This window comes from Rattus rattus, chromosome 2 (assembly GCF_011064425.1).
Source record: "Rattus rattus isolate New Zealand chromosome 2, Rrattus_CSIRO_v1, whole genome shotgun sequence".
Lineage (NCBI taxonomy): Eukaryota > Metazoa > Chordata > Mammalia > Rodentia > Muridae > Rattus > Rattus rattus.
In genome coordinates this window covers 158,043,905-158,058,964 of record NC_046155.1, presented here as the reverse complement: position 1 = coordinate 158,058,964, position 15,060 = coordinate 158,043,905, and positions in this window count along the sequence as shown.

Genomic DNA, 15,060 nt, shown 5'->3' with positions numbered 1-15,060 from the left:
GACATTCCCCTACACTGGGGCTCGAGCCTTGGCACGACTATTCTTTTCCCATTGGTGTCCAATTAGCCCATACTCTGCCACACATTCAGCTGAAGCCATGGGTCTATCCATGTGTACTCTTTGAATGGTGGTTTAGTCCCTGGAGCTCTACATGGTTGGTAGTGTTGTTTTATGTTTATGCAAACTCCTTCAGCTCCTTCCATCCTTCCTCTAACTCCACCAATGGGAACCCTGTTCTCAGTTCAATGTTTTGCTGCCAGCATCTGCCTCTGTATTTGTCATGCTCTGGCAGAGCCTCTTAGAAGGCAGCTATATTAGGCTCCTGTCACCATGTGTTTCTTAGTATCAACAATACTGAATGTTTTTTGTGGCTGTATGTATGTGGGGTGGATCCATAGGTGAGGCAGGCTCTGAATCTCCATTCCTTCAGTCTCTGTTCCAAACTATGTCACTATATCTCCTCATATGAATATTTTTGTTCCCCCTTTTAAGAAGGACTGAGGCATACACAGTTTGGTGTTCCTTCTTCTTGAGCTTCATGTGGTCTGCGGAATGTATCTTGGGTAATCCTAACTTTTGGTCTAATATTCACTTATCATTGAGTGCATTCAATGTGTGGGTTTTTTGGGGGGAGGGGATTGTTGTTTTATTTTTGTTTTTTGGTTTTTGGTTTTTGATTTTTTTTTGTGGTTGTGTTATTACACTCAGGATGATATTTTCTAGTCCCATCCATTTGCCTATGAATTTCATGAAGTCATTGCTGAGTAGTACTCCATTGTGTAAATGTACCATTTTCTGTATCAATTCTTCTGTTGAGGAACATTTGTGTTCTTTCCAGATTCTGGCTATTATAAATAAGGCTGCTATGAACATAGTGAAGCATATGTTCTTACTTGTCAAAGGAACTCAAAAGTTGATTTCCAAGATTAGAAAGAGTATAGTATGCCAGTCTTCAAAGGACAGAGAATCTCCTTTTATTATTTGTTCCTTCTATGAATCTGGACAAATCTGGTAGTACCTGCAGATATTTAAAGACATCTCTTTCAATTAGCCTGCCAAATCATAAGCAGCTTTCACATGAGACTCTTTTCATGAAAAGTAAAGAATTAACCTGAATCTCATTTCTACAAGAGCAAGAAAATATCTTCTACCAACAACAAGCCTGCAGAAGATGCAGTCCTTTATCCTGCCCACTCACTGGATCTCAAGAATTATAACAAAAGTGATATATCTATGTCTATGTCTATGTCTATGTCTATGTCTATGTCTATGTCTATGTCTATGTCTATGTCTATGTCTATGTCTATGTCTATGTCTACGTCTACGTCTACGTCTATGTCTATGTTTGTCTGTCTGTCTGTCTGTATATCTATCTATCTATCTATCTATCTATCTATCTATCTATCTATCTATCTATCTTTGTATGTGTGTGCGTTTTCTGTTTTTGATTGAGTGAAATGATATCAACACATTATAAAAAGGTTTTGTCATAAAATTTCGAGGGTGATCCATCATTTCTCTAAAATATTAATATTCATTATCCTTCAGAGACATTTGCTGTCTTTACAAAGAATATGAAAATGTCAGTAATAAATATATTTTCTTGAGCCTAATATAGCTAGAAACATCGAAAGTAGGAAAAATTGATTTGAGTAGGATTTGAGAGATTCTCAAATCTCAAAAGCCTCTAAAATTGTATTGATTAATAATTAATAGTTTCTTCAGTTTTATAATTAAAGTTGACATTTAGTACAATTTTTCAGAAGTAGCACCCTTGAGTATATAGGAATTTAGAAGAATGTAATCATTTAATTTGCATTATGTACTTTATATAATTTTACCTTTCCCCTTGCACTAGTAATTTAAAAAAATAAAGATTTCTTAACTCTGTTTTCTTTTATTTATGGTTTCATATGTCATTTGTATTGATTAACTTTTAAAAACAAAGGTATTTGAAAATTTTGCTATTACTTTATTATTTTTTAATTGTGTATCTTACCTGTGGGCCAATATGTGTGTATGTGTTTGTGTATCTATGTGTACGGGTTTTTGTGATTGTGTATATTAGTCAATGTGTATGTGTTAGTATATCAGTGTGTGGGTATGTGTGTGTGATTGTGCATGTGTGTGTATATTTGTGTATATGTAGGTAAGTACTGGTAAGTACACTGGTGCATATATGTCAGTGTTTTAGTATATGTGTGCATATGACTGACAGTTTTAGCAGACATTATCAGGTAATCTGTATCTGGAGTTACATATGGTTGTGAGGAACTCAACATGTGTACTAGAAGGTTAACTTGGGACTTCTATGAGAAGAAAAAAAATACTCTTAAATACTAATGCATCACTCCAACCCATATCTTACTATTTTCTTTAATACTTTATGGTTATAAAAAGTATTTTTATACTTTTATGTGTTTATTAAAAGTATTGTTTAATGTAATTTTGACTTGATTTTTTGGTTTCATTTTTCCTGCTCTATTTAGTGTTTTTTTTTTATCAGTTATTTTGTTTACATACATTTCAAATGTTATCCCCCTGTCCAACCTCCTCCATTACATCCTTCCTAACTCCTCAAGGGTGCTCCCGTACCCACCCACCCACCACCATATCATTCCTCTACAATGAGGAATCAAACCTTCACAAGACCCAGGACTTCCCCTCCCAGATGTCAAACAAGGCCATCCTGTGCTACATATGCAGCTGGAATCATGGGTCCCTCCATGTGTACTCTTTGGTTGGTGGTTTAGTCCCTGGATGCTCTGAGGGTTCTGGTTTGTTCATGTTGTTGTTCTTCCTCTGGGGTTGCAAATCCCTTCAGCTCCTTCAGTCCTTCCTTTATTGGTTTCTCATGAACTTTAAAATTATTTTTTAGGTTTTCTGACTTGATATTTGAATAAAAACATGTAATATTTCTATAGCCATATAGATTTTTAAAGTATTTAAGTCAAAATTCTAGTTGCATGAGATATGTATTACAAACTTGACTAAATATATGTGAGGAGACCAAGTTATATAGAAGGCAAACAGAAAAATGATAATGTATATTCATCAGAAGCTTGCCATGGTGTTATTAATATGCAGGTTGCAGAAAAGTGAATTATCTAGACAACTTAAATAATACATTAACCATATTCTAAGTCTTAATTTGGGTTTTCTCATGCCTTCTTTTCATAGCCAAGTTGTCCTACTTCAAATTATTTTTATGTTCATTGACTCGATGGTTATTGCATTGTTGAAACAAGCTAAAAAATTAAAATGTCTACTATATTTAGAAATGTTGGAAAATTGGAAACTGAGGCAAGATAATGTTGTTATAGAAATGTATAAATGGACCCACTGCTGACTCCTCTGAGGCACTCACAGTTGCCCTGAGCAGGCTGCTATCCCCACCAGACCAACATTTTTCCCTAGCAGTGCCTGTACCTTCATCAGACCTGGTGACCTGGAACCATACTGGTTAGATTCCCTCCCTGTACCCATGTTCCCTGCCTAGTGAACCTCAGAGGTATGCCCAGATTCCCTAAGCAGCCTGTGCACCCTGCTAGACTTTTCCCTCCTGTCATCTCTTTGTCCACCTTCATCAGATTTGTTAAACCCAAGTTTTCCAGCCCAACGATATCCACCAGAGACCTATCAACCCAGGATAATCAAGGTTAGGCACATTTCCAATACCTACTATAATGGGAACATCCAGAGACTAAAGGCCAAAAATAAAAAAATAAAAAATAAAAAATAAAAACACAAAACACAAACAACAACAACAACAACAACAAACAACAAAACTTAGGACAGTGTGACAGTGTGACACTATCAGAGAGCATAGCTGTTCAGCGACAGCAAGTCCTGGATAGCCTAACACAACTGAAACATAAGAAAATAACCTTAAATCCAATCTTGTAAAGATGATAGATGCCTTTAAAATGGAAATTAACAAATCCCATAAAAAAATCAATAAGACACCCCCGAATTCCCAGGGACTAAACCGTCAACCAAAGAGTACACATGGAGGGACCCATGACTCCAGAGGTATATGGAACAGAGGATGGCATTATCTGCCATCAATAGGAGAAGTCTTTGGTCATGTGAGAGCTCATTTCTCAAGTGGAGGGGAATGCCAGTGTGTTTAAGTAGGAGTGGGTTGGTGGGAGTGGGAGCATCTTCATAGAAGCAGGAGAAGGGGGTAATGGGAGAGGGGAGAAAGGGAATAACATTTAAAATGTAAGTACATCAAACATCCAATTGAAAACAAAAATAAAGGAAAATACAATCAAATGGGTAGAGGTCTTTAAAGAGGAAAGTAATGAATTGTATCTAAGAAATACAGGAAAATACAACTAAACAGGTGAAGGAAATAAATGAAACTGTTCATTATCTGAAAATGGAAATGGATACAATAAAGAAAACACAAGATGAGGGAATCCTGGAGATGGAAAACTAGGGAAAAGAACAGTAACAACAGATGAAAGCATAGCCAACCAAGAGAATCTCTGGTGTAGAAGATACAATGGAAGAAATTGATACATCAGTCAAAGAAAATGTTAAAGAAGATCAAGGTGATAGAAATTGGAAAGGAAGAAGTCAAAGTATCGGGTTGTTGTAGAATTATAAAAAAATAAAAGGCTGTCTTCTATCCCCAACTAGGTATGGCAGCACAGTGCCCCAAGTTATCTGCTATATATCTTGCCAGAAACATACATTCCCAGTGTCTCTAGCCCCTGCACACACTCTTAAACTTAAATCAATACATGAAAGAACAAACAACACAATAACCTCTGATTCAATTGATAGAATATAATTGTCCACCTGAAAATACAAAGCCCTGTACACATCCATCCCTTAAGAATATTTATAACAACCTGTAAATACACAGAGTGGACTCTTAACATCAGGCTCCATGTTCTCTCTGCGGCCACTCTGCCAGTTTCCTCATGTCTCCTCCTCCTTTGCATTCCAGTCTGCTCCCCTTCCCTCAAACTTTTCTCCCTCCCCTCCTTCCTTCTCATCCAATGACAGGCTTCATTCTATCTTGTACTTGCCTCATCTGTATTACATCATCCCACAGTTTCACTGTTCCCTGATGATATGATAGTATTTATAACTGAACCAAAATTCTAACAGAGAACTCTTGATACTGATATATACCTACATGAAGGTCTGGATGCAAAATTAACTCAAAGAAATTAGTAGTTAATAAGATAATGGATATTTTTCAAGTCTAGGCATACGTACATTAATATACATATCATATTTAATATTTCCTCACACTATAGAAAATGTGTATCCAAGCATTGAATGGCTTTATCAATACTGTTTTCCCATAAAATAAATATTCACTAATTATCAAATCATTTGGTTTCATAGACATGGGTATACACCACATGGACATAGGTGAGGAATGGAATAAATTAAGTATGCATTTACAGGGATCTGGCATTATTGATTTTCATTAAAATATTATAAAGAATGGATGATCATCAATCTGAATTAATAGAAAAAAATGTGAAGTTTTCTCTGTCATCCAAAACATAAAGTTATCTTAATAGAACATTATTATTTTGAGGAGATATTCAAATTCAATTAAAACTGTCATTTTATACAAGTATTTATAATTTTCAACTTCATAGATTTCTATACAATGTAGTTTAACCGTATTATTTACCTTACCCTCAAGTACTATCATATATGTTCCCCTATATCAGAAAAAAAATCAAAAAATCAAACACACTCACACACACACACAAACACACAAACACATGCAAACACACACACACACACACACACACACACACACACATACACACACACACACACACACACACACACACACACAAATAAAATAAAGCCAACAGAAACAACCATGGAGTCTGCTTTGTATTGGTCAATCACTGCTGAGAACAAACCTGTCTTGGAGTGTGGTCAATTGTGTTGCTCAAGTGAAGAAAAATTATTTCCCATTTTCTAGCAGCTATCCATTTCAAATAGTTTCTTGATTAGGGGTTGGGCACTTTGTCCAGTCCCCCTCTTTTTTATGGATTGTACCTGGCTTGAAGGTTTGCTGGTCTTGTTTTACTGTCACAATTTCTGTAAGTTTGTAAACACTAGCTCCAAAATGTGTAGAAAATGGATTCATTGTAGTCATCGTCTACCCTTGACTCTTATATTTCAGGTTTTTGTACTGGATATATCCTAGAACTATGAAAATATGAATGTCCTAAGTATATACCAGTTATAGTTGAATGTCCAAAGTTTCCCAAGCTCTGCACATTTTTCCAGTGTGAATATTTTGTTAATTACTATTTAATGTTAGAAATATCTTCTCTAGGTTAGAGTTCATCAATACCATGATCTATGAGTACAAAAAAAATGTTGCATTAGGAGTCATTTTATTGCATGTTTATTCAGCAGAATACTATAAATAGGTTTCTCCGAGACACATGACCTATTTTGTCTTTGACTCGGGGCCCAATTAATAGTATCAGGTGTGGGTTCATCTCATAAGTAGTCCTTAAATCCAAGCAAATAATTGTTGTTAACCTCCATAATAATTGTGCTGCTATTGCACCTGTGTATCTTCATGACAGACTGCTATTGTAGCTCTTAGAAAGTCTAAATTCATGCTTATATAATATGTTTATAATAGACTGTAAAGAATTTTATAAAGTATAAGACATACTTATACTAGAATTCTGGGAAATTTTATAAGAATATAATAAAATATCACATGATTTATTCATACAAATGACATGTAAGGCTTGTGTGTGATAGTCTGACAAAATAGGGAAATTCTAGGTTTGGTATTATTATCTATATAAAATTTATATATGGTAATATTATATGGTATTATCATAATACTATATATTATTACATTTTCATACAATGCAAGGGTATTGAATATGATTGAAGAAATACATGTTTTAAAATATACAATGTGTTCCTTTCAATATGTGTAAAAGCACTCATATTACACTACTAAAGGTTCATCACAGTCAAGTCTGTTGCCTTTCCTATTTCAGTGATTTAAAGGATGAAAACTTTTAACATTGGCAAAACTAGGTAATAGTGTTTTGCAATACATGTATGTGTGTGTGTTTGTGTGTGTGATTTTATCAAAAAAATTCTATATCTCTTAGGACATTCATTGCAGGAGAAAATACATTGAAAACCTATGTGTTAAAGATCACCAATACCAAGAGGATTCATACCACGATTGATTCTATCTGCATACCAGCATTGCAGTAAATCCTTGGCCAGGAGCCACTTGCTGTAAAGCCAGGAAATAGATATGGATTGTAATACATGAGAGAAATGAAAAACTGAGGATATCTGAAGTTATCAAAGAAAGGAAATGGATGAAATGAGAGTAAGAACATGAGAAAAATAGAAGTCATAACATTCTAGTGGAAAGGGAAGCTTCTGTGATGATTTTATTTGCTGGCCTAAGTAAATGGTTTCCAATAACATGAACGTGGGCTCTCTGTGGCTGAGAGATGATGTTATTATCTCTAAGCTCAATAGGATATCTCCAAATCTTCTGATATTTTCTCCAGAAACCTACAATAACATCACACCACCAATGTCCATTCATAAAAGTCTTAAATATGGCTCATAGTATATTGATTATGTGACCCTCTGCATTCTTGAAATTAAATTTTTGTTCAAATTTTACTTAAATGTTTAAACCTCAAAATATATTCAAATATTAATTATCAAAGACCTGAAATAAATATTGTCTTTTTGTGGCCTTAGATGTATAACACGTGTAAAAATTGAGAAACTAGAATCATCCTAAGAGTAATTTACAATACTGTTGTGAAGCTTTTGAAGAGTGCTGTGACATTTTATTGGACTTGTATCTAAAAGAGTTTTCTCCTTGTGGATAGAGTTGATGGAAAGAAGATACATAATTGAAGAAAAGCTTGGCTAAGTTTGAAATGGACAATAGCTCTCTGGGAGTTGAGAAATGACCCCATATAGAACACAAAAGAAATACATGCCAAAGGAATACGGAATTGCCTTTATCCTTTGTTAATGGAATGCAGAAAGTCTATCTGCTTTTCCTGCTCAGGCACAATGCAGTTTACTACCATTTCCTCTGTTAACAACAACCAGCATAATCTCCTACTTAAAAGGGAAAATTAGGATGAAAAATTAAATATAGTATCAAAAAGATTTCTAACATAAAGGAACGTTGTTGGTATATGTCTATTGTGTAAAATTACCCTTGCTTTATTGCCTGCACCATTAAAACCCATTGTCCTCAGAAGACCACCTTCCAGCAATCAAATAAAAAGCAATGGCTTCATGGAGGACTTCAGAAGCCAGAGATAGTTGATGGGTAAGAATACTCATATGCAATGTGTTGGAAAGAGAAAGACTATATTTTTTATTTCTTGACAAACAGGTGAGTCGGAAAGAATTACAAATATTGTTATGTAGCTGCCATATTTTACAAAATAAAGAACATTTCTAAAATATGTATGCTTTTTACTAAGTCTGCTGGTTATGAATCATTCTCTCCTGAAGCAGCCACACGCTCAATGAGGGAGCACAGCAGGAAGAGTATTGCTGGATATGGAGTTATTAGCATCACAGAATCCATACATATAGTGGGAATTACTACCTTGATTTGTACTTAACTCTTGGTTCCTTTAACATCTTTTATGGAACTGAGACAAATTTTGATTAACAACCTAGTACACTGGACATGGTTGGCCTCAATAAACAAGAACACAAAGAAACAGATTGTAATGAATGGCAGAATTTGATTTACTACTTTTTGAATAGGAATTAGTTTTCATCCACATTGTCATTCAGGCACATGTGTGACCAACACTGTGTTAGATTAAAAGGTGCATACAACTCAGATAACATGTACCCCTTTGATTTTGTTCTTTGTAGTTTTTTTTCTTCAAAGCTTGTTACTGTCCTCTTGTGAATTCCTTTTCACCCTCTAAGGTCACACTTCAACTGTAGATGAAATTAATCTTCATTGTTTCTTCAAGCTACTCACTATTTTAAAACATAGGAACTGAAAATCATATTTTACTTCATTGCATGCATTTATTCTTAAAATTACATATCTATTACTATAAATAATTGAAAAATGGGTATTTCTATAAGAATAAACTTCCATTTAAAATACTCATATGTGATTTTAAGAATATTTTATTACAGTTAAAGGAAATTTGCATAAATTGAGAAGTTCTCTTATATACTTCTTAGATTTTAAATAGGAAAATAAAAGATGAGGTGTAAGCATGAACAATGAAATCACTTTTTTATTCTACACTTTGGAGAATTGGGAGCCTTGTGACATATTAAAGTCTTATGCAAAGTGATTGTTGTCTTGCGGATACAATCCCCTTGAGTCTTATGTAATCACATCAACTTGTCAACATGTTCACTTCATGATTATCTTACAGTTAGAAATCATTACCATTTGCAACATTAAAACCCAAGATATTAAAAGTTCCTCATATAATCTCACTTAGTGTTTTCAATATAAATTTAGCTTATTATTGTCTGGATTTAATCAAAGGGCATGATGAAATATTTATGATAGATGGACTGAATGATGTTTACTGTAAAATATAGGGTCATAAATACAATCATTTAAAAGTATGTAACTTTAAAAAGTTATTAATAGTTTTTATCACAAAAATATTTCTGAATTTTAAATAGTAAATCAGTCCTTAGAAATTTTAAAGAAACAATAAAATAAGCATTCATTCATAAACAAAAGTATGTTTCACAATTATTAGTTTTATGTTTTAGAAAGAAGAATAATAGTACATTTTCAGTTATATTTTACCATAATATTTATGGTATTTTAGAAAGAAGTGTTAAGGTTTGAAGAGGACACTAAATTTGGTAACCCAGAATTCATAGGAAAATTGCAGTTTTTGTTTTCCGATACATACTCGATGCATTTTAGTTATGTATCTATACTTTGTTCAAGCAGTAGTAAAAATGAACATTCTATGTGCTTAATGTCCAATTATGTTAGAAATCATTGTAATGATTGTACCATAAATTGATTTAAAAAGCCAATCAATCTAACAAATTCTTTATGATAATATTTTATGTATTAAATAATTTGTTTACAAGTTACTTGGAAATAATATTTGAATTTTAGCAATACACTTAGTTTAAAAGATAGTAAAAAAACATGTTTGTAGTAATCAATTTTGTTTGAACGGCATATCAAAACAGAAAATCCTCATAAGAGGACTAAAAGAGGAGCAGGAGCAGGGAGTGGTGAAGTAATATAGCAAAAGGGCTCTGATGGCATCATGAAATATCAGTCATTCAGACAATGAATGCTAGCAGAGGCCACAACTTCCTCCACAGGATGGACAACTTCCACGGCTAAATTCAGAAGTCTGTCAGTCATGTCAACAGAATCAGGATATTAGCACAAGTGCACTTTTATTATTATGCCTATCACTTTCAAATGTGATAATAGAAAAACATGAAACAGATATGCTATAATCTTAGATGAATATACAACCATACTTTTATAGATCAGAACAATTAATTGATAACGAAATCATTGATGTTGCCTATTATTACGAACTTTAGTTCCATCAAGAAAATAATTCAGTCCTTTCTCTGATTCCTTCAATGGGGATCCTGTTCTCAGTTCAGTGGTTTAATGAAAGAGCTTGAAGGGGCTTGAGACCCCATATGAACAACAATGCCAACCAACCAGAGCTTCCAGGGACTAAATCACTAGCCAAAGACTATACATGGACTGACCCTGGGCTCCAACCTCATAGGTAGCAATGAATAGCCTAGTGGAAGGGGAAGCCCTTGGTCCTGCCAAGACTGAACCCCCAGTGAACATGATTGTTTTGGGGAGGGCAGTAATGGGGGGAGAGTGGGGAGGGGAACACCCATAGAGAAGGGGAGGGGATGTTGGCCTGGAAACCGGAAGGGAATAACAATCAAAATGTAAATAAAAATACCCAAGTTAATAAAGATGGAAAAGAATAAAAAAAAAAAAAAAAAAAAAAAAAAAAGGTAAAACCATCCTATTGGTGAGGCTGTAGGTTTCCTTGAGGAATGCCAGTAGGAAATCAAATACAATTTCTTGCCTTTATTTACCTCCCCGTAAGAAATCACAATTGGGATACAGGGAACTTTATAGAGCAGGCGATTGTGTAAGGACAGCTTACTTGAATTATGGCCACACCTTTCATTCATTGTGTCTTTAAGCTTTGCTATTTTGCAGTATCAGATGATACTACCATTAGTAATCTGTGGGGCACAATGTGATGTTTCCATACAAGTTCACACTGTATAACGAGCAAATCCTGATAATTAACACATCCCATCCCATTAAAAAAACAGAAGAAGAAAATAATTTAAGAATGAAATAAGTGGTGGTCTTTTGGGAGGTGATTAACCATCCAAACTGGTATGCCAGGTCTTCAAAAAGACTAGAGATTTCATTCACTAAACAGGAGGAACTCCTTTCCCCTTAATGGGACTTAATTATTGCTATTCTATAATATGTAAATAAATTAATATTTTGCAATGCCCCTCTATCTTGATATTTATAAGTATCTGGAATATTGTCAAATAATAATAAACACTTACATTTATAATTTGATATTTAAGTTGCTTTTATAATTGGATATATTCCTTATACTTATTTAGAACCATTCAGCTACATTATTCCTTTGTCTAACTTCTCCATTGGGACCTTCAAAGAAGACCTAATACCAATATTCTTTAAATTATTCCACACAATAGAAACATAAGGAACACAACACAATCCATTTTTTGAAGGCACAATTACACTTATACCTAAATCACCCAAAGACCCAACAAAGAAAGAGAACTTCAGACCAATTTACCTTATGAATATCAATGCAAAAATACTCAATAAAATTCTTGCAAATCATAAACAAGAAAACATCAAAATGATCATCCATCATGATCAAGTAGGCTTCATCCCAGGGAGGGATAGATGGTTCAACATACAGAAATTCATCAACATAATCCTCTATATAAATAAACTCAAAGGAAAAAAATCACATGACCATTGCAATAGATGCTAAGACAAAATTCAACAACTCTTCATGGTAAAAGTCTTAGAAAGATCAGGAATTTAGGGCACATACCTAAACATAGTAAAAGCAATATACCAAAAAAAGTAGCCAACAATAAACTAAATGGAAAGAAACTTGAAGCAATACCACTAAAATTATGGATTAGACAAGGCTGACCACTGTATCCCTACTTACTCAATATAGTTCTTGAAGTCCCTAGCCAGAGAAATCAGACAAAAAAGGAGGTCAAAGGGATATAAATTGGAAAGTTAGAAGTCAAAATATCACTATTTTCACATGATATGATAGTGTACTTAAGTGACATCAAAAGTTCCACCAAAGAACTAAACCTGATAAACAACTTCAGCAAAGGGGCTAGATATAAAATTAACTCAAACAAATCAGTAGCCTTTCTCTACTCAAAGGATAAATAATCTGTGAAAGAATTTAGCAAAATGACACTCTTCCCAATAGCCACAAATATTATAAAACACCTTGGTGTGACTCTAACCAAACAAGTGAAAGATCTGTATGACAAGAACTTCAAGTCTCTGAAGAAAGAAATCAAAGATTTCAGAATGTAGAAATATCTCCCAAGCCTATGTATTGACATTATTTTTGAAGTAAAAATGGCCATATGGCCAAAACCAATCTACTGATTCAATACCATCTCCATCAAAATTCTAACTCAATTAGAAAGAGTCATTTGCAAATTCATTCAGAAAAACAAAAATCCCAGGATAGCGAAAAGTATTCTCAACAATAAAAGAACTTTTGGGGGAACCAACATCCCTGATCTCAAGCTGTATTACAGAGCAATAGTGATTAAAAACTGTATGGTATTGGTAGAGAGACAGGCAGGTAAATTAATGGAATAGAATTGAAAATTCAAAAAAGGAGCCCACACACATATGGTCACTTGATCTTTGACAAAGGAGCTAAAACCCTTCGATGGGGGGAAAAATAGCATTTTCAACAAATGGTTCTGGTTCAACTGGAGATCAGCATGTAGAAGAATGCAAATCAATCCATAAATATCTCCCTGTACAAAGCTCAAGTCTAAGTGGATCAAGAACCTCCACTTATAAGCAGATACACTGAAACTAAAAGAAGAAAAGGTAGGGAAAACCCTTGAACACATGGGCACAGGTGAAAATTTTTTGAAAAGAACAGCAATGGCTTAAACTCTAAGATTTAGAACCATTCTTAAATATGTACTCAATTGATATTCAATTAATTTCCTAATCACTTTTATGCCAAAGACTTCTTCAACATAATTACGGAGGGGACACAGAAATTCTAAGAACTCAATATTAAGGAGCACCTAAAGAAAAAGGTATCTTTTGTATATCCAGTTTTTGACTGCACAAGACTAGCATAAGACAGTGTTAGTCAGTGTTACATCATAAATGGGAGAGGGAATTATAAAACCTACCTCAACTAGAGAATTTATTCACATTTGATCCTTGCTGGAGATTAAAGATATAATTTTTATTAGGTCATGCATGATCTTGTGGATGACTTCCCACACCCATGGGTATTAAGTAAACACAAATTGAATTCAAATTCTTATTTTTTTAAATTAAAAGAAAAATGGTTAGGAGGGTCAGGGACCAGAGCACACTGGGGAGGAAAAGGGGTTGATATAATCAAAAGAAAGTATATACTTGTGCAAAATACTCAAAAACTTCATGCAAAAATTGCATCAAAGTCCCTAGTATTGGTACATATACTTAGCATTGAAAATAAAACTTATATATAAAGTTGGAAAAAACAAGATGAAGAAAGAGAACTTCAGGCCAATTTCCCTTATGGATATTGACACAAAAAGACTCAATAAAATTCTTGCAAACCAAATCCAAGAACACATCAAATAATCATCCATCATGATCAAGAAGACTTCTTCCCATGGATGCAGGGATGGTTTAATATGTGAAAATCCATCAATGTAATCCACTATATGTAGAGAGCAGCGTGGCGAAACAAAGATGGCGCCGACATCCAGCCTTGTCTAGATGTTGACAACTTACTGTGTATGTGCAGGCTTGTCCCCTTGCTAGGGCGGCCATACGATAATGAGATGTAGGGCGCCCTCGAGTGGTGAACAACGGTACTGCACATGTGCGGTTTTTGCACCAGGTGTCAGTTGACCGTTAATATGCTAATGAGGGGCGGTACCATGCTAATGGGGTGATTCATTCTCCGCCAATCCCTGGAGGACAAGTAGTGGAGTGATAGTGGGGTGATCCATGCCCCACCAATCCCTGAGAGATAATTAGCATACTGTTGTGTATATAAGTCGAGCGACTTTGCTGCTCAGGTTCCCTGTTCAAGAGAGCTGTAACACAGTAAAGGCTTGTTCGCAGAAGAATCCTGTTGCCGCGCATCACTCTTGCTGGCAGGACATTGGGCACGTGACAACTATATAAAGAAACTCAAAGATAAGAACTAAATGAAAATTTCATTAGATGCTGAGAAGGCATTGACAAAATTCAACACCCCTTCATGATAAAAGTCCTAGAATGATCAGGAACTCAAAGCCCATATCTAAACATTGTAAAAGCAATATACAGCAAACAAGTAGCTAACATCAAACTAAATGGAGAGAAACTTGAAACAATCCCACTAAAATCAGGAACTAGACAAGGCTGCCCACTCTATCCCTATTTATTCAGTATAGTACTCAAAATCATAGCCAGAGCAATCAGAGAGTGAAAGAAGGTCAAATGGATACAAAGTGGAAGGGAAAAAATCAAAATATCACCACTTGCAGATGATATGATAGTGTACTTACGTGACGCCAAAAGTTCCACCAGAGAACTACTTAACCTGATAAACAACTTCAGCAAAGTGTTGGGTTATAAAATTAACTCAAACACATCAGTAGACTACTTAAAGGGTAAAAAGGCTGAGAATGAAATTAAGGAAATGACACCCTTCACAATAGTCCCAAATAATATAAAATATTTTCATGTGACTTTAATCAAGCAAGTGAAAG